This window comes from Camelus bactrianus, chromosome 15 (genome assembly GCF_048773025.1).
Source record: "Camelus bactrianus isolate YW-2024 breed Bactrian camel chromosome 15, ASM4877302v1, whole genome shotgun sequence".
Taxonomy (NCBI): Eukaryota; Metazoa; Chordata; class Mammalia; order Artiodactyla; family Camelidae; genus Camelus; species Camelus bactrianus.
Genome location: NC_133553.1, coordinates 3,099,592 through 3,122,391, shown reverse-complemented (window position 1 = coordinate 3,122,391; position 22,800 = coordinate 3,099,592). Strand labels below are relative to the sequence as shown.

Genomic DNA, 22,800 nt, shown 5'->3' with positions numbered 1-22,800 from the left:
ATTAATATTCTTTAGTCATTTGATATATTGGTGGGAATATGAGGTTCTCACACTTGTTTCAGAAGGGTTGGGGAGCATCAGGTTTGAAAACAGGAGGGGAAAGAGGCAGGGTGGCCCTTCACACTTTGTGCAGGATTTGAGGAACAGTAGCTTTCTTTTTTCTTTTATTCTAAAACAAACTGGCGCCGAATTGTAACATACTATGACTCAGAATTGCTTTTCTGATAAGATACAACTGCCTCAGAGTTTTCAAGGCAACATGAATGATGAAATCCGTTTTAGGAGTTATCTTTAAAGTAGTGTTAATTTTCAAGTAAAAGGCTATAGCCTGTTCTTTCTTCGAAGGGTAAAAGACGTTCTCATTGATTCAAGTGCATGATCAACGTGCTTAGTTTCTTTGGGTTTTTTTTCTTTTTTTTTAAGTGCTTGTTTCATTGTGGTTTGAATGAATGTTTAAAATTTCTGAATTTTGTTCTTTACAACATGCTGATTTATCAGAACTGTTAAAAACCTGATTGATCTTTCGTCTTTGTTTGGAGGGGCACCCTTTTGATTACTGTTGTCTGTTAAAGAGGGAAATTCTTCCTCTAGCCTGCAGATCATTAAGTGAATGGTTTGCAGTGTGCCTTTAAAATTCTTTGAATGCTTTGAGCATGCTTGTCTAGTGAATTTTGAATGGACTCATAGTAATGATTTTGCTTTGATTCTGTGGCTTTTGCTCCTCTCCGCAAGAATTTGAATTCTCTGTTGCATTTTGTATACGTGTTCTTAACAGGGGAATAAATTTTACATTTTTTACAAAGGTGGGTTTTCCTATCCCCTCTGAATGCCTTCTATAATTGATACAACAAAAATCTGTTATTGCAGTGCTTAATTATTTCATAAACTAATTTTTGGCTTAATCAGAAGCAATGAGAAAGAGTGATAATAAAAAATATGAAAACCTTCCTTCCTTTGAAGAATAGAAATCAGGTGGTCAGGCTCACGCATGTTTTGTGCTTGACACACTTACTTTCATGTCATTGTGTATCATGATTCGGAGATGGAGTTGCTTCAGGTTTTATAGATTTTTGTTTTAACATTTTTGTTGAATTCTTTCTCCAGGCTGATGTTTCCTGTTGGGTTTGTTGAAAGCGTAGAAGGGAAACAAATTCTTTCTTTTAATTTCAGGAGGCCTGAGTTGCTGATGAGAAAAGAGTTGAGGGTGGGCTGAGGAACAGAGTGACACTCCCTCTCCTCCCAGCTGAAACTGATGAACAATGAAATCAATTAAGTTTATCAGTATTTGACCAATAGAATTCAGCGAGCCCAAACTGGCAAGTTATGCCCAACGTAAAGTACTGAATTCACCTGCAGAATTAGGTACTTTGCCAATTAGAAGCAGCTTAGAGCAATCAGAAATATTAGTTCATAGGATGAGATATAAAAGAATGTAATATCTTCTATTTCTGAAACTTTTCTTTGTTAAGTTGTGTAGAGCTAAAATTAAGTTTCAAGGGCCAGGAATTCAGAGTCTGGGTGGTTCTGTGGGATCGTTATTCAGGGATGTGTCTAGATCCTGCTAGAGTGACTGAAGCTGACAGGAAAAGACCCAGAGCTAGGATTTTTTATCCTAGGGTGTCCTCCATAATGGTTCCATAATGGTTACATGTGGGAGCCCAAGATTAGGTTAACAAATTGTAACAGACCCCAGCAGCCTGTCAATGTTCAGAAGAAAAATGCGTGCTTAGTAACTGCTTTGCAAGCAGGAGCATGTGCATCCTCACTCTTGTCTCCTTGCCTTAAAAAGCAGAGACAATGCTTTGCTTGCATAGTTGATGCTTTAGATAGCACTCTGCTCATTTCAAAGCAAGGACCCAGGCCCTCAGCTATAAAAGCTGGGCTTGTGTGCTTTTAGATAGTCTATTATCCCCAAAACAAGGACCTGGCTGGTCTCGTGGTCTGCTTTGTAATTCACATATCTAGAGAATTTATCTTATTCCCCTCACCCCATGACTTCCCTAAAGATACACTAAGCCTTTGTACTCATTGTGGATTCTACAATCTCTGTCTCCTCCCGTTTTTCCTCAAGTTCCTACTTACTATCACACAACTGTTAATGACTTTTTCCTTTCTTTATACACAGTAAATATAGGAGCATTTGAGAGGCTCGTGGAGTTGGCTCCCTACATCTTCTCTTTTTCTGGACTTTTCCCACAGAGTCTTGAATAATCATTCCGTGTCGGTACGACTTCTGCCAGCCATAACCCACAGTTCCAGGTGAGAATGATGCAGGCTTTATCTCTCCTACCCAAGGGAGAGAGAGAAGAGAATTGAGATCTGCTCCCTTTTGGTCCCTTCCTTCCCCAGGGACACTCCAGTTCACCTGCAGCCTTCTGGATTCTGCTGTCAAGGCCTCTGTCCCAGGACTGAGTGCAGCCATTTTTTCCCTTGCCAACATTTCCTGTGCCTTTTAGAAGTTGGTCTCTTCTCTGCAATTCAACCCTGGCAGATGTGATGGTGGTCAGCGTGCTGGTGGGCAGTCACCTGGGGACTCCCAGGAGCCATGCTGATTCTCCTGAGTCTCTCATTCGGGGTTACAGAACTGTCGAGCACCGGAGGAAGCCCATTCACGTGAGGGCAGTGCAGCATTGCATCACTTTCATTTTATTTTTGAAATTTCAGTGGAGAAATTATTTGTAGCAAACTGTTCCAGTTTTTTGGCTGACTGCTTTCCTCACCACCATTTCCTTGTTGGATGTGGTGCTTGTTTTAAGAACCAGGTTTCTTCTCTGGTTATTTCTAGCAGGTGGGCTTGCCGAATCCTTGATCTGCATTTGAAGCAGAATGCTTCATCTTGATGTCAAACTGATTTTCTTCATTCTGAATATTTCGTATACATTCAGCAACTGTTTCAAGTGAACTGCTCTTGTCCAATTTCGGTTAACTCACATTTGCTGATCTCCTGCTTTCATGCTGAGGGCAGTTTCTTCTTCCTGTAATAAAAGTTAGCAATTTGCATCTACTATGGGAAGGTACTGGCCCGAGGTGCTTTTGTTCTTAACAGTCTTAATACAATTCACCCATTAAAATTTACACCGGTTTTTACTCTATGCCAAGAAATGTGCATCCCAGTCAATCTTAGAATATTTTCATCCTCCTAACAGGAAACCCTGTATGTATAAGCACTCATTCCCATCTTCCCCATCCACCCCCACCCCCAGGGAGCCACTCTTCTCTCTCTGTGGATTTGCCTGTGCTGGACATTTCATTTAAATCGAGTCAATTCATGTAAATGGAACCGTCTATTGTGACTGACTTCTTTTCACACTGAGTAACGTTTTCAATGTTTGTCCACGTTGTTGCCTGGGTCAGTACTCCATGCTTTGCTATTGCTGAATAATATTCCACTGTATGGCTGGGCCCCTCTGTTTACCCATTCATCAGGTGAAAGGCATTTTGGTTGTTTCTTCTTTTTGGCTGTGATGAATAATGGCACCTTGATCATTCCTGTAGGAGTTTCTATGTGGACATTTGTTTTCAGTTCTCTTACGTGTGTGCCCACAGAGCAGAATTGCTGGGTCATTCAGAAACCAACTGTTCAACTCTCTGAGGTCCTGCCAGGCTGTTTTCCAAAGTAGCCACGCTGTGTTACATCTCACCAGCAAGGGCTGCTATCTCTGATTCCTGTGTGTCCTCATTAGTTCTTGTTATTCTTTTTTTAAATATAACCTTGTAGTGAGTGTGAGGCGGTTTCTCCTAGTGGTTTTGACATGATTTCCCTTACAGCTAATGATTTTGAACATCGTTTCATTATGCTTATTGGCCATTTGTATATTTTCCTTGAAAAATACCGTTTCAGATCCTTTATTCATTTTTTAATTTAGTTGTCTTTTTTGTTGAATTGTAGGAGCTCTGTTTTATTTGGAGATACAAATTCCTAATCAGATAAATTATTTGAAAATATTTTCTCCTGAGGGTTGTTTTTTCACTTTCTGGATGGTGTCTTTTGAAGCGAAGTTTTAAATTTGATGAACTCAAATTTAACTCTGTTTTCTTTTTTCCTTGTTCTTTTGGGGCAATATTTAAAATCTGAGGTATTTGATTTAAAATTTACATATAAAATATCTTAATTCTTAGGACCGTCCTAGAAGACGGGTGCTGTTGTTGTCCCCAGTCTATGGATAGGAGGCTGAGATGCAGAAAATTTCACTGACTTATGACTGTCAAAGCTACCCAGTGCTGTGGGAGTTCAGAGCATCATGATTGTCCCCAGCATCTATGCTCCTCACCACCATGCTCCACTACTGCCTGGAATCGTTCATGAAAAAGTCTTTCCTTTTTCGGTTTCTTCTTTGTTTGTTTTCTCATTGGGAACCTCATCTCCTCATTTTCCTTTCAGATATCAGTGTAGGTTTATTTTAGGTCTCATGTAGGCAGAAGCATTGCTATCAGTTAACTTCTTTATTACTCACTCTCCGGTGATCATTTTTGCTATTTGACCTAATCAAGTCATGCTTAAGTCTTTCCTGCTCATGACACTGAAAAGAGTCATGACTTACAGAATGCTCAGAGAAGAAAATAATTGATTGATTTTATTTTGCTACCCAATCAAACCAATCAAATAAAAACCCCGGTGTTGACACAGTTGGTAAGCCCTCCAGAATAGGGTCACTGTCTTCCTTGTGTTTCATTTGTTTGGTCACAGTGTCTGGATAGTGACTTGCTGTCCAGCAGTTTTGTGAGGATATGGTGCTCGTGAATCATTGTAAGGACAGAATTTTGACAACAGACTGTATTGGTCATTTCACGAGGGAAAAGATAATATAGAAATACTGCTCAGATCTATTTTAAAATTAAGATTGGAATGTTGAGAAGAGTTCAAGAAACCATACAAAGATCTTTTTCACTTATTTTAGATCTATCTTAGGCACATTATGATTACATAGCAGAGTAACTTATCAACTAGATTTGACAAGAGGGGTGTATTATTGATTATTTGTTTTAGTTGAAATATTCTACCTGGGAAAAAGTAATCAGTGCCCATAAATGAACAAATATGTTTGTATTTCTATGTAACATGGGAGCAGACTTCATATGTTTCTATATAATATATATGACTGTGTGTTTTAATCTGTCTGTCAGTGTATTTATAGTTTTTCAGCAATGTTCTAACTTTAGAATTCTTCTAAGAAAATCACCCCCGATTCTAGTGCAGTTTCTACTGTGTATCCTGTCTTATGCATGGGATTCCACTGTCTCCTCAGTGAGGAATTTCCTCCCCTACTGAGGTAGTAGCAGAGTTAAAGGAACTGTGATTTCTAGGCCTTTGCTCTCCATGTGTTTGCATTTGGCTGCCAATCGCGATTTTCCCTTTCTTGAATTTTCATTGTTCAATTAGAATTTTTGAAAATAAGTGTTAATATGTTGTATTTGTCTCCCTAGAAACTTGATGTGTTTGTGCTTTTCAGTTTTCAATTTCTTAAAAATGTAAATGCACTCTTGTTTTTAAGTAGTCCTTTTTCACTAGATATTTGTTTACCTCTTTATAGTTAAAATACATTTTTTTCAATGAATGAATCGGTGTGCATGTTTTAAAAGATACCTTACTTTTTATTTTCCTTATTATAACAATTATATTCATTCTAGAGAATTTAGAAAATAAGGATAAACACAGTAATAACTTAAAAATGGCCTCTAATCTCACCTAGAGATACAGTTGTAAAGTTTCAAATTGAGAATTACAAGTCCTCTCATGTTGTTCTTCTTTTTCAAGATCGTTTTGGTTACTGAGACCCTCGAATTCCCATATGAATTATAACAGCAGCTAATCAGTTTTTGCAGAGGAGCCCACTGGGATTGTGATCGAGACCACGTAGAATATACGGATCACTCTGGGGAGCACTGCCATTCCAAGAGCACTGTCTTCTGATCCAGGAATGTACGTGGCGTGTCTGTCCAGGTATTTAGGCCTTCTCTAATTTTTTTTTCAGCAATGCTTTGAGTTTACAGAATATTATTTTACTTTTTTTCTTTGCCTTTATACTGAGGACAAGTGTGCAAGGTACCGGGATCAGAAGTGTATTTTAGCCCCGCCCCTTGCTGCCAACATGGTCGCTGCTCTCTTGCTTTGCCTTGTGTACAATCTTGCACAAAATAGGACCTCAGTAACTCTCTCTTGAATGAATGATTATATGATTGAAGGATGATGCTTGAGAGTCCTTGTGATGATTTTTTCCTCCAGCCTTTCCCCAATTCTTAACTATGCCCTTTCTCTTCCTAAACTCCAGCCTGGTTTTCAACCTGCCTGTGACATTGATTTTCCCTGTCTGTAGACTCTTCCTTTCACTGGTTCACGATAATGTTAAATGTGGGCTGTGGAAACTTGCTAGATGTCAAGAAAGAGCAAATCCATTGCATGCTAGTATTTTTACAGTGTGGTATTTTTTATCGATTGAAATTAAATCAGGCTGACCCCCTGAGCCCTCCCGTGAGCTCTTTTCACTTTCCTACATCTGATACTGCTCTGGTTGCTACATGTGCCCTTCCCCCAGCCTTGGTTTTTGGGTTGAGTAAGTCATCATCAGTGGACCCCTCTCTTTAAAAGATGAAGAGAACATTGTCTCCTTCTCCCTGGTTGGGGACTTGGATGAGATGAGATACCAGATAAATAATGGAGCTCCACCTCATTCTGACCCCCGCTCTTTCCGTTCCGTTCTCCAGAGGAAAAGAGTACAATTCAACAGTATAAAGCTTGATTGTGAGCTAATGAGATAGACAAGACAACCGAAAATTTATTAAATATCCTTTCATGCCAGAAACAAATGTATTATACACACAAAAAGCACATAAAGCACGGTAGTACTGTGGTTACAAACATGGGTCTGAGATCGAGTCCTGCTCTGGAGTGACCAGTCCTGTGAGATGGAGAACTGGTAGGTCGGCTTAGGCTCTCCAGGACTGGTTTTCTGTCCTGCAGAGATGGGGCTCGCTAGGCTTCCCTCCCCCTTAGAGGTGCTGTGGGGTGTAACTGTCACGCGTGCACAAATGCTCGTTCCTCGTAAGTGCAGGATAGCATAGATTTTGCGGTGATGGCTTTATGACCGCCCCGTGTAGACTCTCAGTGCTCCAAAGGGATGCCTTGTTGTTTGGAGATGGGATTCTCATTTCTGTAAATACCCAAGGATTGTGGTATTGGGCCCTGCTGATTTGAATCTATTCTTTAGAAAGTACATATTGTAGATATATTTTTCAAGCATGTGTGCTTTATTTCTTTTATTATTTATAGTTCTACCCTCTCATCTCTTGGTGTGACTTTTCATGGAATCCAGGAAACAGTCCTAAGCTACCTGCCTCTTCACTCTTCTCCGTGGTGGTTTTCTTCCCTGACTAAAAGAGGGTTTTGCACAGGAAATTTTAATTGTTCCCCTTTTCCTGGAGTCTCTCTTTCGGTCTGCCCATCTCTCACCTGTTCATCTGTCCATTTATCTACCCACTCATTCTTCTGACTTGTTCCAAAAAGCATTTCAGGCAGCTTACAGAAGAACAGATACCAAATAAACAGGTTAGAAAATTGGGCCAAGTTCAAACTGTGAGGCTAGGAGGCGAGCCTGTGTGATGGTTGCAGCCATGAGACACACGTCTCTGCCTGTGACTTATAAGATCGACAGCATGAGTGTACCTGATGCTCCCAGCAGACACAGGGTAACAGGGTTTGTGGGAGATGCTCACTGGCTGTGAAATAAATAAGTGGCTCAGGAGAAGCCCAACCTTTCCAGTTACAAAGGCTTAGGAGAATATTTTGAGTGTCTTCCAAAATCAGGGTATTGCATTGTTTCTTTTGTCAGAGTTCTACGTATAGTTGGTTACATTCTATACCTGGAAATTTCTCCAGAACTTCTTACCAAGTGAGTGCCATTGCTCGGGAATGAGGTGGTTCTGCTCATTGACGGGGGTTGGCCAGAAACCGAAAATGACAGCTTCAAAGGAGCCTGGGATTTGTCAGTTATGTTTTGTCAGTGCTGTAGATTTCAGGAAATGCTTTCACACTTTCTCTCCATCTGAGGCGGCAGCGTGCTTTCTTAGCAGCATCAGGAGCTCAGAGCCACGGGATGTTGGGGGCGGACTGCACTGCCGTCAAGACAGCCAAGCTAGTCACTGCAGGCGTGGTCCTTTCACATAGTGCATTTCATGTTCTATAGTAGAAGGTTTCAACAGGGAGTTAATTAACTGAGTTAATTAACATTTAATAAATATGAAGCTTTGATGAAAAGTCTGTTATAGGCAGAATATAAGTTGTGAACACTTTGAAAACGGTTTCATTACAGAAATTTCAGTAGGGAACATAAACAGTTTATCTTATTTATGCCTCTCTTTTAAAGTAACACAGAAACAAGGCAGAAAAGGCAGAGGATGATTTCTGTTATTCCTCTCGGCTTGCAGGTGCCCTCACATCCAGTGGCATCCATCCAGACACCAACACTGACACTGGCCATGCTCAGAACTACCTCAGCCCTGAAGACACAAGTGACAAATAGAAGGGGGCCACGCCCTGTTACAGCAGGTGCTCTCACTTTGTGGGTCCTTATGTAACTGCGCGGTGTTAATCAGGATCGCCCGTTCTACATTGTGTGGCGCTGCTGCGGTGTCTCCTAGTTATTTGTTTCTGTAAGTACTCGTGTATTATTCTCCAATGTGTGTTACTACACATCTAAAAATGCTTTTTACAGATGAAAAATAATGTATATTTAATATAATAAGTCTGAAAAAAGGGACAAAAGAGGCTATCCAGGTCCCACTACTCAGAAATAATAATGAACACTTTAACATCTACTTTCTGTTCTTTTCATCAGTGTGTATCAGCTCTGTCATAAAAACCAGTGAGCACTCTGTGCCTGTTTACTGTGTGGAGACCTCCATTTTCCATTCGGCTTATTACATGTTTTTCTACAATATTCTATCTCCCCTGGCATGATTTTTAATGACCAGTATAGCATTATGTCTTGTGGAGGCATTGTCCATTTTACTTCGGACTTAAATAAACTTTTAAATTCCAAGTGTACTTAACTGAAATACTGAAAAGAGAACTGTGGTGGTACCGAAAGAGCCCTACCTCCCTTCCCCTTATTTCCTGAGTGTAAAAGCTGTTGCCAATGTGGTGTATATATTTCATGACCTTTATGCCTATGACATATATATATACCCATACATAGATACATACATACATATGAGAAATCTATGTATATGTGTGTATATATGCTTTTTTGAAAAATAAGGCCATACTATATGTTTTCTGCAGCTCGCTTTATTCACTCAGGGGTATATCATAGACGTCCTCCCGCTCCAGACTCACCCGGTCCTTTCAGATAGACTGGAGGGGTCTCCTGATGTGCAGGTGTGGTCTCTTGTGCAAGGACACCATTGGTGGGAGAGTGCTGTGGACAAGGCCCTGGGCCACGGGGAAAAGCCGGCCCCCTCAGTGCCCACAACTCGCCGTGATTTACCGCATCATTGTCTTGATGGTGGACACTTAAGTTTTCTCCATTTTCCACTGTCAGAAAGGATGTTTGACTGGCATCTTTCTTTAACAGACATTCCTGTGATCTTGTATGAGCATGCCTTTAGTTAAGTCTTCTGGAAATTTAGTCCCTGGATGTGACATTTATGTTCATCACAGGCTACTTTCAAGTGACTAGAAATTCCTTCTCCAGTGTGGAATGAAAAATGTAGAATTACTTATGTAACCAATTCTCTATTGCTGGATATGATTTCACTTCAGCTTTTCTTCCCACCAGTGTAACCACTACATCTATTTGAACTGATTTTTTTTCTAAACGAAACGATTCCTAGAAGAGGGGTTGAATCAGTGTGTACACACGTTTTCAGAGTTTACATATCCATTGACATGTCATCCTCCAAAAAGGTCTCTCACAGTTTTTTCTCCCACAGATGGACACTAGCTACAATATCTTTTAAAAATATTTACCAATAAGATGAGCAAAAGTGCTTTTTCATTGTTTTAGTTTGCATTTGATGACCAGTGAGGTATTGAGCATTTTTCACTGATTAGCCATCTGACTTTTGAAAAGTGAATGATCCATTTTGTCCTTTGCACAAATTTAAGTGAGGAAGCTTCTTTTTGCTTTGTGACAGCTCTTTGTATGTTATGAACATTAATCCCTTGTCTTCATCAACATCTATCACAGAGTTTTTCCTTGTCATTCCTTTCATTTCATTTTGTTCAGTAGGTTTATATTTGTTGTGGCTCAAAATATTCTTAAGATAGTAAATGTCTTCCTTTTGGGTTTTATCTTTGTTATTATTCTTAGAAATACTTTCTTATAATGGTATAAATCTCTTATGTAGGTTTATTTAATGTCTAAGATGGAGATGATAATAGTACTTGTTATAGTGAGGGGAAGTTGAATTAATGTGAGCAAAGAGTTGTATTTGCTGTTATTAGTATTTTAATATTTAAACCACTATCTGTAATTTTTTTGTGGTCATTATGACAGGAATAGAATTTGTTCTTTCCAGGTGATTCTCTGATTGTCCCAGGACAATTATTGAATTCACAATTTGCTCTTTGATTTGAAATCCCACATGCACAAAATACTTATGTACACTAGAGTCTCTTTTTGAGCTCATGCTATATTTCTGTCAATCATACTTCCTTACTCCAGAGCCATATCTTACATATTGTAAAAATTAATTATTATCTGACAGTGCGATATTTTTTTGTTCTTTTCTTCCATTCCAAACTTTCTTGGCTATTATTATGACTTTATTATTCCTAAAGAATTCTAAAATATTTTGTTCAAGTTAAAAAATGTCAGATAAGAGTATTCATGGGATTTTTATTAAGTTTTGAATTATTTTTAGGAGAACTTCCATATTTACAAAACTGTTTTCCTCCATGCAATATGTTGATGTCTCTACATTCACACCTCTTATTTACCCCTCAGTACAGTCCTGTAGTTTTCTCCATGTACAACATGGGCATTAATTTTGAGTTTATTCCAGATTATTGTTGATGTTTTTCTTAATTTTGTAAGTGAGAATTTTTTGCTATTATATTTTTTAACTGTTTAAACTGACACCTAGGAAGGCAGATTCGGTTTGTAAATACTCACTTTGTAACAAATCATTTAAAATTGTAAGTATTAAGTAATTGTTCCAGGATCCTTTCTTTTGTGTTTTTAAATATTTGTTTCCAATATTATCAAAATGGTCATAGCTAAGAAGTATAGGTGTGGAGACTGATGGAGAGAGGTAGTGTGGCTCATGTACAAACTGTGAGCACTTTCAAGGCTGCCTTTAGGCTGGAGAAGCCCCAGAAGAGCCCAGGTTAGACCAAGGGTGGCTTTGTATGCACTTGAAAGCCAGCTTTCCTACCTGTATGGTGAAGCCTGGTGGGCGTGGCAGGTAGATGATCAAGGTCTGATCAAGGTCATTGGCTGCACAGAGTGCTGTGTCTGTGAGAACTGGAGTCCATCACCATGGGAAATGCTTGGTGCCAGGAACACTGCAGGGGAGCTGGGGAGTCTGTTTGTTAAGGATTTTCCAGTCCTGGGAGTTGGAAGATCAGACTCTGCATTCAGATCTGAGTTTGAATTCATCCTCTCTTGTTTACTGGTCCTCTGACTTTTGTCAAGTTATCTACCCTCTTTGAACTCCTATTTTCTTATCTCTCAAAATAGGAGAATTACGGCCTGCTGCTAGAGTGTTTGATCAGGATAAATGATTTGTTTCTATAAGATGCCACGTACAGTCACAAGCTCAGTGAGAAATGGGCTGTCACCTCTTCATCTGCAACTCAGTGCTCGACAGAACATCGGGGCAAAACCAGCCCGTAATTTGTTTGTGATGCAAGTAGGAACAAAATTAATGTCTTGCCTTTCACTTGCAGTATTCTTACTCCTTTGCTTCATTTACTTCTTTCCTCCTTTCCTTTCCCCTCCTCCACCAAAAGATCCTGAGACTCTCTCAGAACACTAGATTCAAATTACTTTAAAGGTTGTCTCATCCACATGAAATGACAGTAACTTAAAAAAAATCTGTACAGATCCCAGACGTCATTGTATTTGATTTACACACACACACGCACACCCACCCACACACACAATCAGCCTACCTACCACTTGCTGAGGGAGAAGGACCAATTTTTCTGAGTTTTCATTCACTGAGCGTGAGAGCAAAGTCTCTTATGCAGAATTTCACCTTGCTTAGTGCATGGTGTTTTTAATTGGATTTCTGCTTTGTGGCCATAGAACTATTCTTATAGAAGAGAGGATGTGGAGACATAGACATTCTGCTGAGATATTGGTGTCAAAATATTTGAGTTGGAAAGGACTTAGGACAGCATAGAGTCGTAACATTTTATGGGTGAGAATCCATGATGGTGTAACTTGGACAAGAACCCGGGTCTTCTGTCTTCGTGTCCACGTGGATGAAGAGGCAACAGGGAGGGAGATGGCAGGGATACTTCTTGCTTGAGTTCCAGGGTCTTGCTAGTTTTCATTGCTCAGCTGTCTTTAGTTTAGGTCCGTGTGGCCTCTCATGGGAAGGTCAATCTGTCCTGAAAGACTGAGTTTCTAATCAGCAAAAAGCCCTGGACCCACTCATATTTCCCAGAGTTATTCTGCTGTCCTGCTGACAGTTTATATAAATGATACCTAAGAAACTACTGGATATAAAATCCTTATTGTTATCATTTGCCCTCAAGTTCCATAGGAATGGGGTGCTGTCTCAGGCTGTCTAAGGCTAGATCTGAACAAAGATAGGGTGATAGGCTGTGCTGCTGGACCCTCCCCAGTCGAAAGGGATTTCCACCTTAGTTTTTAGAATCAGACAGATGAGTTCAAATCTTGCCTTTACCAGTTATTAGCTTTGTGAACTTGGGGAAGAAACTGTACTTGTTTGTGTCCAATTTTCTTTATCTGTAAATAAGTTCAGTATTTATTTTAGGGTTTTTGTTTTAGAATTGAATGAGCTAATTCCCTCATTTATACCTAAAATACTGATCGCGTGGTTCTATGCTGGTGCCTTGGTAGAAGATTACTAAGGGACTCAGCAGTGAGAATGCAGGTGGGGGACCCCTGGATCATAGAGCTTATATTCCAGGATATGCTTGTAAAAAAACTGGATGTGCAGTGGATTTTTAGTAAATGTCCATTCCTTTCCTTATCCACATTGATTGTGTATATATCTTTGTACAATATATGAACAATTTTTTATTGCAATTTAAATATCTTTGTAGTATTTAAATTATGTAGCTATAACAAAATACGTGAAATAAAATGATTTGTCTTTTATTTTCTTTTCAATATGCAAAACAAAATAAAATAGAAAAGAAAAAAAGGTTTTGAAGGAGTAGAAATAATTTTATTTCTGTGGAATCAATTCCCTATGTTAGGTTTTTTAGTTGTGTTGTTAAACAGCATATAAAATTGATAGGTTGTGACTTCAGTGTTGATAGCTAGGTGAGTGTAGTTTATTTTTGTGGTTGTCTTTGATGAATTATTTGAACTAGATCATAAATTATGTGCATGTTACATATTGGAAACGAGGAAAGAGTGGAGACATACTACCTCCAATGCAGTCATCTTGTTACCAAGTCAAAACTCGTACTGCTTGCTGTATGACAGGCCAATAAATCGGGAGATTGAGGTGTTGGAGCAAGGAATAGTGACTTTATTTGAAAAGCTGGCAGACCCAGAAGATGGCTGAATGACATGCTGGAGAACCGTCTCCCCCAAGTCAGAAATCAGTCCGCTTTTATACTAAAAAGGGGCGGGGATGTGGTTGGTTGTTGCAAACTTCTTGCGGTACGAATTGTTTCTCCTTGGAATTCTTTGTTCTTGCAGCTGTCCACGTGGGTCAAATCATGGTGCCCCTCTTAAACCTCCAAAAAAAACCAAAGTTGATTTTCTATTTTGCAACTTGCCATCTCAACATAAGTGCAGAAGAGTTAACATCGTGAAAGCTCAGAGCCCGGATAATAGGCTCTCCTGGATATTTCAGGCTAAAGGCAACTTTCTTTTACAAAAGGTACAGAGCTACCAAGTCTGAGCCTAGAAAACAGCAAAGGTTTAAAGCCAAATGAACAGATCTAACATGCAGTCAAATTTATTCTTTTCTATTACAATTTCTTTTCCCACCACATAAATAATTTTAGTAAGAAACATGAGCAATTTTTTTACTTTTGCTTCTTAGTAATGGATAAGTGGGCCAAATACATTTATGAGAGCAGGGATGCTGTGTGGGCATTGGGGTCACAGCAAACTCTTGTTGGGGGTGGTCGACTCTGCAACATGTCTGATGCCCCGTGGGTGTTGGTGAGGGACCCCATAACCAGGGGTTCTCTTCAGGAACCAGCATATGGGCATTGACCTCTGGAGACCTTTTTCAGCTGCCGGAAATTTTTTCAGATAATGTGACTGAAAAACCACTTCAGCTGGTGATAATTAGGGAATAAAGGAAGAGGAAAAGGGCTTGGATTAGATTAGAAGAGAAGGACAGAATATCAGGGAAACTGGGGGCTTGGCAGTGGGTCCTTGGGAGAGAGGGGAGCAGAGGTGGGGAGGGGCACGGCTCTGGAACCAGCTCCTGCACCTGTCCCAGGGCCCAAGTCACACAGCTTTAAATTGGCCTAGGACGCTTTCCTGTCTGGATGTCACCCTGGGCAGAACCTTGAGAATCGAAGGTAAGGGGTGGGCAGCACTCACCTAGGGGATCACTGAGGACTTCGTTCAAGCCCACGGTGCCTTTTCTGGTCATGTGTCTTCACTTGCCCTTTATCTTAGGATCTGAGGAGCAGGAGCAAGGAACGCAGGGAGAGATTCAGGAAGACATCTGACTGTGTTAAGAGACGACAGTCACAGCCACACGGGGAGCGAGGACACTTGCAGCAAAGTAAAACGACTTCACAACTATTGCATCAGAGCTGCAGGTGTGAGAGAGCCTAAGCCTGTCTCAGAGTGCAGGGGACAAGTGGAAAGGAATGGTAAATTTCCACTGACAGTTGAAATTTTGTTAAATAGCCTGCTACTGTTGCTTGTATCACTTGAATGAATGCAGGCATATTTCTATGGGCATTTATATGTTCACTCAAAACCACCAGCCACTCTTGCCCCCATCGGGGATGGGCTTTCTCAAGCACAGTGTACCTCGTGCTTGGGTGGGCCATGCTGCGGGTCCTCACCTGGGTCCGGGCTGCTACAGGGCACTGAGTCCCCGAGGCACGGCCTGCGAGACACGACAGGAACACCTCTGCTCTTGACTGAGGGCCTCCGTTTCCCCCTGCAGTGTAAGAATGCTGGTGACTGAGTTAGAAGCATGCTTCGAAGCTGTCCATGTCCTTGCCATCCAGAAGCGGAGCCTGGGAGCTACCGAATTTCTCCAGAATGCGGTTTACATTCATCTTCGACAGGTGAGTTTATGTCTTTTTACAAGTGGAGGAATTACTGCAGTTTTCCTGGAACTTACTCACCACTAGTCCATCTGATTTTTCTGTTCTTGGATTCAATATGGCATGCTAAAAATTCTGGAGTCAGATCTTGAAACCCTGATGAAGAGGATTATTTTATTTCTTTATATGATAGTACTTTACTTACAAAATTCAGAGTTTTCGGTTCTTTCAAAAATTTTTTGGGGGGTTGGAGAAACAACTTTGCTCTTACCATCTTTGTGACCTGTTGCTTTGTGCCTCTCACCTGTCTTCTGTCACTTCTGAGGCGGTTCCATTTGTGACCCTGTCCGGGTTGTTCATGGTATAAAACATAAAGTCTGTAAAACTACAGTCCCATTTACTCCGAAGACATTCCACAAATACTACTTAAATCTGGGTGTGGTTTTAAGAAGACAGAATCATTAGAACATGTAATTGCAGGTTGCTAGTGCAAAATCCCCAAATCAATAGTCTAGCACAACATCTAATATCTTTCTAATCTACCTTGGATTTGTATGGATAAGTGAAGCAGTTTGCTAAGAACTCAAGACCAGGGTTAGAATACAGGCTGGTGTAGCTCAGCAGGTCCTCCCAAGCTGATGCTCTGCCAGAGGGCGGGTCCTAGGGGAGAGGGCGTGTCCTCCCCTCCCTGAGCTGACAATTTGATGGGCAAGACCTTCATCAGGTGAAGAACTTGAATTTCTTCCAAGAACAGTGGGTTTGAAATCAGTCCTAAAAGCGTGGGAGTGACACAATCCCATTTGTCTCAAGTAGGGGAGAGTGGCTTTGGAGCCACTTGGGAGACTCGTGAGTCCAGGTGGGCAGTGTTGGTGGCTTCCACTTGACCGGTGGGATGGTCAGTGGGTAAAAGCGAACAGATTGAAGGCAGGTTTAGATGGTAAAAAGGAAAGGATGAATGCTGTCTGTGAAGGTAGGATGGAGGAAGGAACAGGTTTCTGGGTGGATTAATGAGGTAAGTGATGGTCCTGCTGTGCTCTGAGGAGGGAAAGCTGTAGAGGGAGTTCTGGGGGATAACTGATGAGTACAGCTGTGGGTAAAGTGAAAGGCTGTTAGATGTGTGGTTTGGGAGCTCAGGTGAGAGCCAGTAGTGAGTAGGGGGAGGGGAGAGAGACTTTCAAATCACTTTGTCTTGTGAACATACAAATAAGGATGAGTAATGACACACTTAAAACCTCTATATTCTGTATTTAAAGCCCAGTAACATTTTGCTATATTGACTGCAGAGGTTCTTAATTTTTTTTTTAAGAGAAATAAAATAAATAGAAACAAAATAGTGGAGATAATGAACATCTTAGAGTTGATGTGTGTCCTTGTATGTATTTTCATACCTCATTTGTTTATAACCATAATCTACAAATAGATCGCTTGCTTAGCATAAGAGTTAAACAGAGGGACGTGACACACAGTGTTGGGGCTTGAAGCTGATCTTCTCGGGCAAATTAAGTCACCTCTCTGTGCCTTAGTTGCATCATCTGTGACTTCCCCCGGGCCCCTCATCACAGCTGATTTCCTAGACTAGATGTTGGGAGGGAGGCTGCTGAAGGGAATAAGAAGTGGCAACTTCTAGGGATATTGAAGAGAGAGACAAAAACAGATTAAAGCCGATAAACTGAGTAAAAATACCCTCAAAAGAGAAAGAATCCCGCAGTGTTTTGAGCCCCTTAGCGTAAGGGAAACAAAATCAGGTAGACCCAAACTCTTGAGCATGTGAGTATTGTGGGTGGGTGGGTGTCATCAGAAAAGGGTTGAGAAAAGGCCTTTTCATTTCCCTAGACGTTTCCAGTAAGGATGGGGAGCAGAAGAGAAAACCCCCTGCTTCACAGTGGAAGCTGCTGTTTTGTGCAAAACTGACCAAAGTTTGGAGACCAGTCATCAGTGGTGCTGGCAAATGAAGAGACTTCGGGATTGGGTGGGGCACTTGCTGCGACTTCCAGGTGACCTGCTGGCTGGGGGCTGTGAGGCGGGCAGTAGGTTTGCAGGGTGACCCGGGCATAATCCCTGGCTCTGAGGCTGCTGGTCTGACTAGCAAACCTAGGCACCCGCAGTCCTAATGGGGCAGCTCGGGATGTGGCCTGGGACACCTCCTGAGCTGAGGGTGAGAAGAGGGCTTCCCTGAGGGGGTGTCATGCGGAGAGTGGGAACGTGTTCCTGCAGGGGAGGAAGAGCCTCTGAGCAGGGTGCTGGATGCACAGGCAAGACCAGCCTGAGCACGGAGGCTTCTGGGAGCCAGAAGTCATACAATGGCCCGAATCGCCTTGTTCCTGCGAGACTGCAGGGAAAAGATGCTGAAAAAGTAGGCAAGGGTCAGACCCTGTGGTGTTTTATGAGTGCCAGTAAAGGACTGGTCAGGCAGGCACGAGAGAACCCTGTGGGCGTCCCAGCTGGGGCGTCACGCCGGAGGGAGGAGCAGAGTTATAGACTTTGCCACTTATTAGCTGTGTGACTTTGAGCAAGATCACCCCACCTCTCTATATATATATCTTCGTCTGTAAAGTGACAGAGTGACAAGCTCGTGTAATCAGAAGGCTTAGTTTAGCTCTGATCCTCTGTGTCCAGTCCTGTCAGTGCTGCCCTGTGAGGTTCTGCAGCGGCTGCTCTTACCCTGAGAAGGGAGGGCGTAGAGGGACATTGTAGTGCCCGAGGGCAGGAAGGGGTTGCTTTAAAAGCAGACATGTTGCCGCCTGCAGCTGCAGGCCTGCAGGCAGTTTGGTTGAAGGTCCTGCAGGGGACTTTGGAGGCCTTAGGTCGTGGAGAGTACTTTGGACGCCTTAGCTTCGTCTTAAGTCTTGTTTTCCCTTGCGGACCGGATTTGCCTTTGCAGATTGATGCTGAAGATTTGGGCTTCTGGCAAAGCTGTTTTCAGAGATGGGTATATACGTAAAATATCGTATAAAATAAAATGATTTATTTAACGTGTGGGACTTCGCAGCTGTTGGGAACAGCTCTGTTTTCCTGGTTGTCACGGAGGACACCAAGGGTCAGCAGAGCGTGCGGGAAGTCAGTTAGCCTGCAGTGCTGCTGCGGGGTGTTCTCCCGAGTAGAGCACTCTGCTGAGTTGACTCCTCTGAGTTTGGTTGCCAGATGAGCAGACAGCAAATTAATGAGTTCTGGTGGGATTGTATAATGACAGGAAGAAAGAGGAAACCGTAGTTTTTCCAGACTAAAACAAGCTTTTGTTTCCTGATCCAGTGTGTTCCATTACAGAATTGATGAGTTGTGTCTATTCTGGGACTTCATTGAAATAAACGTTCAGCCTAAATGATAAGAGTTATGTTTTATTTGGCTGGAGGACTCGAGCCGTTATGGCAACCTCTCAGATCACTCTGAGGGACTGCTCCCAAGAGGTAGGGGAGGAGCTAGGATATAAGAAGTTTTACAAGAAAGACCAGGTAGTTGGAACAATAAAATATTGCTTGTTATCTAAAGAAAACCAGATATCTCAAGATCAAGTATTTAGTGCTTTTCTATGTATGGGAGGAAGCAAACATTTGTGTCATTGAATTCATCCCTTTGGCAAGTACCTAGCTATCTAGGGCCAGTATCCTGTCCTTTCTTACTCTGAGTCCGCTCAGAGGGCACCACTGTGAGTGGCTGAGAGGCTGGGCTGCAGGCATGCACTCGTTGGGGGTGGCAGCAGCCGCTGATGACTTGGTTTCAGCATTCTTTGTTTACTGACATGGTTGCAGTATTTTCATTCACAGTGCTCCCCCTTGGTCCTAAATTCTGCCAATGTTTTGAGAGACATTTCATGACCAATTTTGTCCCATGGTGCTAGGATGGCTCAATCCTAGTTCAGGTGAAGAATCTTCTGAGTTTCCATTCAAGGTGTTAGTATTTATCAGGCCCTGTTGATACTAAAAATTCTCTGGATCACCTGTCTTACTTGTTTGTTATGATCCAGGAAGTGTTTTCCCTTCATTGCTCATTCCCATACCTAGAATCACACTATTACAATTACTTTATTCAGGGTTATAAATTTTATCTATTTCTTCAAGATGTTTAGTCATCATCAATTTTGTAGGCCTAGTTACACTTTGGGAAATGTAACAGACAATTTTATAAAATAGATAGGATATAAGTAATACAGCTAGAAACGTTAATAAAGTCACGATTAAGAATTTAATAGTCGGGAAGTTGTATTTTGGGGTTAAAATTTTGCTTGTGTTTCTGATTGAGTTTGAGTGATCTTATGAGAAAGTTCATATTTATGGTCAGTCTCAGAGCAGGTATTAATTGGTCAGGTGAGGTCTCCCACCTTGTAAGATCAACAGAGGCCTAAACAGAACTATAATTTCTTTTTAGAATAACGTTTCTGAGGGCTATCTAGTTTGAGCCTTGGAGTAGGGAAACTCACAAAGGTAACACAGAAGAACTAGACATAGGTAATTTACCATAAACTTAACAATTGGAGTAGTTCATAATCAAAGGTAGGAGAAATTATCACAGTAATTTTTATGCAGGCCTGGTACGGTGTCTTGGGTCAGCTGTCTACCTCAGATATCGTCTTCTTCTCATCCTGGCCTGGTAGCTTTTTCTCCATTTGGGCATTGTTTTAAGGTGAGCAGTGCTCTATAGGCCAGTGCATTGCAGGGGCTATTTCTGATAGGAAATGAACCCGAAAGTCCGTTTCCTTCAACTTTGGTTTGTATGGTCTATTTAAGAGTACCTGATAAAGGGTCCTTCCATTCAGGTTGGAGACAGTTCTTTAAGTCATGCCTGTTCCAGTTTGTATAATCCCCTGGCTGCAGGTCATGGGGCATTGGAACTTTACCCAAGGATAGATTAGTGAGCTTCAGAAACAAAGCTAGAGTATCCTATTAATAATTCAGTTAAACTGTACAGCAATGTGACATAACAGCAAGGAATGATTGGGAAGTGTGTTAGTAAATACGGACGTCAATTAACAAAGCTAGAATTTAATATCCACTAAAATATAATCTTTTTTCTCTCTAAAGTTACCCTCATTTTTCTCAAATAAAGCCATGTCAAGATTAATTGCTTTACAAGTTGTCTGATTATTTGATCATATAGGCTTTTTAAATTGGCTGTGTTGGAACTTTTAATTAGGAGTCTCAGTGTAGAATGTTAATAAGGTTTGCTAAGGCCAGGAAAGCCCCATCAAGGGCTTGTCATGGATTTCTGCCTTACAGATTTAGGTAAATTCTTTTCTCTTTAAAATCCTTAAAATACCTTGAGATTCTTATATCTGTTAGGAGATGATCTTCCTCATTTGTCTGATAGAGCCACTGGGGACCTAAGAGTTTTTAGTCTATTGAGGGATCAGATAGAGAGAAAATATAACTGTTCCAAGTCTGATTACATAGGTATAATTTATCAAATTGCTTTGAATCATAGCTAGCTTAAAGAAAAGAGATTCTTTATGTCTGGGAAACAGGTTAAAAGCCAGTAGTATTTTAAACAAAATCAAAAATTATAACCATATTCACCAGTTTACTCAGTCCCATGTAACTAATACTTTTAATCACAGTTTTCATTGGAAATTTAAAATTTCTTACCCAGTTTAGTTCACTGCTATAGTTTGAAATTTATTAGAAATCAGTAAATCTCCTTGAAGAGCAAGCATTTTGCAAAACCATCAGAAGACAACCATTAACTGTCTATAAATGACAAAAGATTTAAAACCATGGTTAAACACCGTTACACTATAATCGATAAAGAAACCTGGTCACTATACCCAGAATTATCACTGGTAACATTTCAGATATACCAGAATTTTAGGGAGTCCATATAATTTCTACAATATCTATATTAATAATATTTTCTCATACAATATAACCTTAGAAGATTTATTATTCATTTGACAATACCGTGTTATTTAACATGCCAAATGAAATTTACTAGATTAAAATCTCTCTTTGGGATGTTTCAGGGGCCCTCTGTAGCATCCCAAACTTAACTGGAGATTAAAAGAACTTTAATTAGAAATTGATATTTGGGAAGCTTGTTAAAAGATTTCAGAACACTTGGTCAGATAAACATATAGATCACTGTAACGTAGTACTAATTCATTAACAAGAAAATGAGTCAAAGGTAATGGCAGAACAGATCAGTTAAGTGGTATAAGAAGTTTTACAATCTGTTACTGAAGGTGGATTAACATTTTAAGAAAATTTTTTCCTCGTAACAGCGAGAAAACCAAATCTAGTCTTGTACCTGCTTACTTCTAAGATTCATTTACTTTGCCTAAGTTGATTCTAAACTTAGCCAATTCCGACCACGTATGAAACTCTTTCCTCAGGGTTCCTCTTCCACAAGCCTTCCATAGCTTTCTATACTCATATTAGTGTGTCCCTTATTTTCTCTTCCATTCAGAAGTAACCAGCTTCAGGAGAAATTCACTATTTTTCATTAACAAAATATAATTCCATTCTTATAATTTCCTTTACACATTTAACTTACTTTCCTAGGATACTGAGATCATTCCCTTAATAATAGAGACTATTTCAGTGTGGCATCATCCATTTATTAGTATTTCTAAACACCTTTATTTTCTCTGTAAGAGGAAGTTACATGTTAAGTAATTCATATTTCAATCTTATTTTATCTGAAAATGGCATAGCTATTTAATAAAATCCTATCATTTGACTTAATTTAGCGCAACTCTAGAATTTAAAGATACCAAACATTTAGAGATTATCTTAAGCATACATTTTAAAAATATATTTTAAAAATTTACCCAAAGCTCTCATCTCATTTGCATTTAATTTACTTAAAATTTTACCACACCACATTACTGTTTTTTTTCTTGACAATTCTGCAACAGATATAACAGGATCTTATTTGACTTTCATTAAACCTAGGTACAGTAAAAGCATTATACTTAATATTGATGACTTTAAAGATGTCTATATTAATTAGAACATTCTTAAATTAAACAATATCAAATATTATCTTAATATTGAATATTTTCCAGTTCACGTGACGCTGAAAGTCAATTTGTTCAGTTTTTATTTTAAAAATACTTAATTTTCAAGCTCTTATGTTTTACGTCAATTAAGCAGATCTCTTTGACTTTGATTTTTTTTTAGCTGTAGAAATATCTCACATCAATAATGTGTACAAAGTCTTATACACAGACAAAAGCTAGAGATCTCATAGCTTCACTTTAAAACTTACTTATAAGATAGGTATAATAATAGTTGGAGTAAAGTGAATTTGCTTGCTCAAATCACTAAGGCTTGCTATTTATGAAACAGACATTTAAGATTTCTTGACAAAGTCTGAAGGACACGTCAGAGTTCTGAGTTCTAAAATGCCAAAAATTTCTTGGCCTTAAGTTTTATTTCGTTGAGCTAATTAGGCTCAGTCCTAGGTCACTGTTTGCTGTATTT

At 40.2% G+C, this 22,800-nt stretch overlaps 1 long non-coding RNA gene across 2 annotated transcripts in view; it reads left to right on the top strand.

Moving 5' to 3' along the window:
- The first annotated feature begins 2,123 nt into the window (after positions 1-2,123).
- The window catches only part of LOC141573429 (uncharacterized), a 37,859-nt gene continuing 17,182 nt past the window's right edge, over positions 2,124-22,800 (top strand). The window contains exons 1-6 of one of the 2 annotated variants that reach the window (XR_012499113.1): positions 2,124-2,259; positions 5,756-5,941; positions 8,422-8,646; positions 13,845-14,028; positions 14,784-14,983; positions 15,286-15,409. This is a non-coding gene — a long non-coding RNA (uncharacterized LOC141573429). The remainder of the gene's footprint in view (positions 2,260-5,755; positions 5,942-8,421; positions 8,647-13,844; positions 14,029-14,783; positions 14,984-15,285; positions 15,410-22,800) is intronic. The other variant, XR_012499114.1, reaches the window with a different exon arrangement.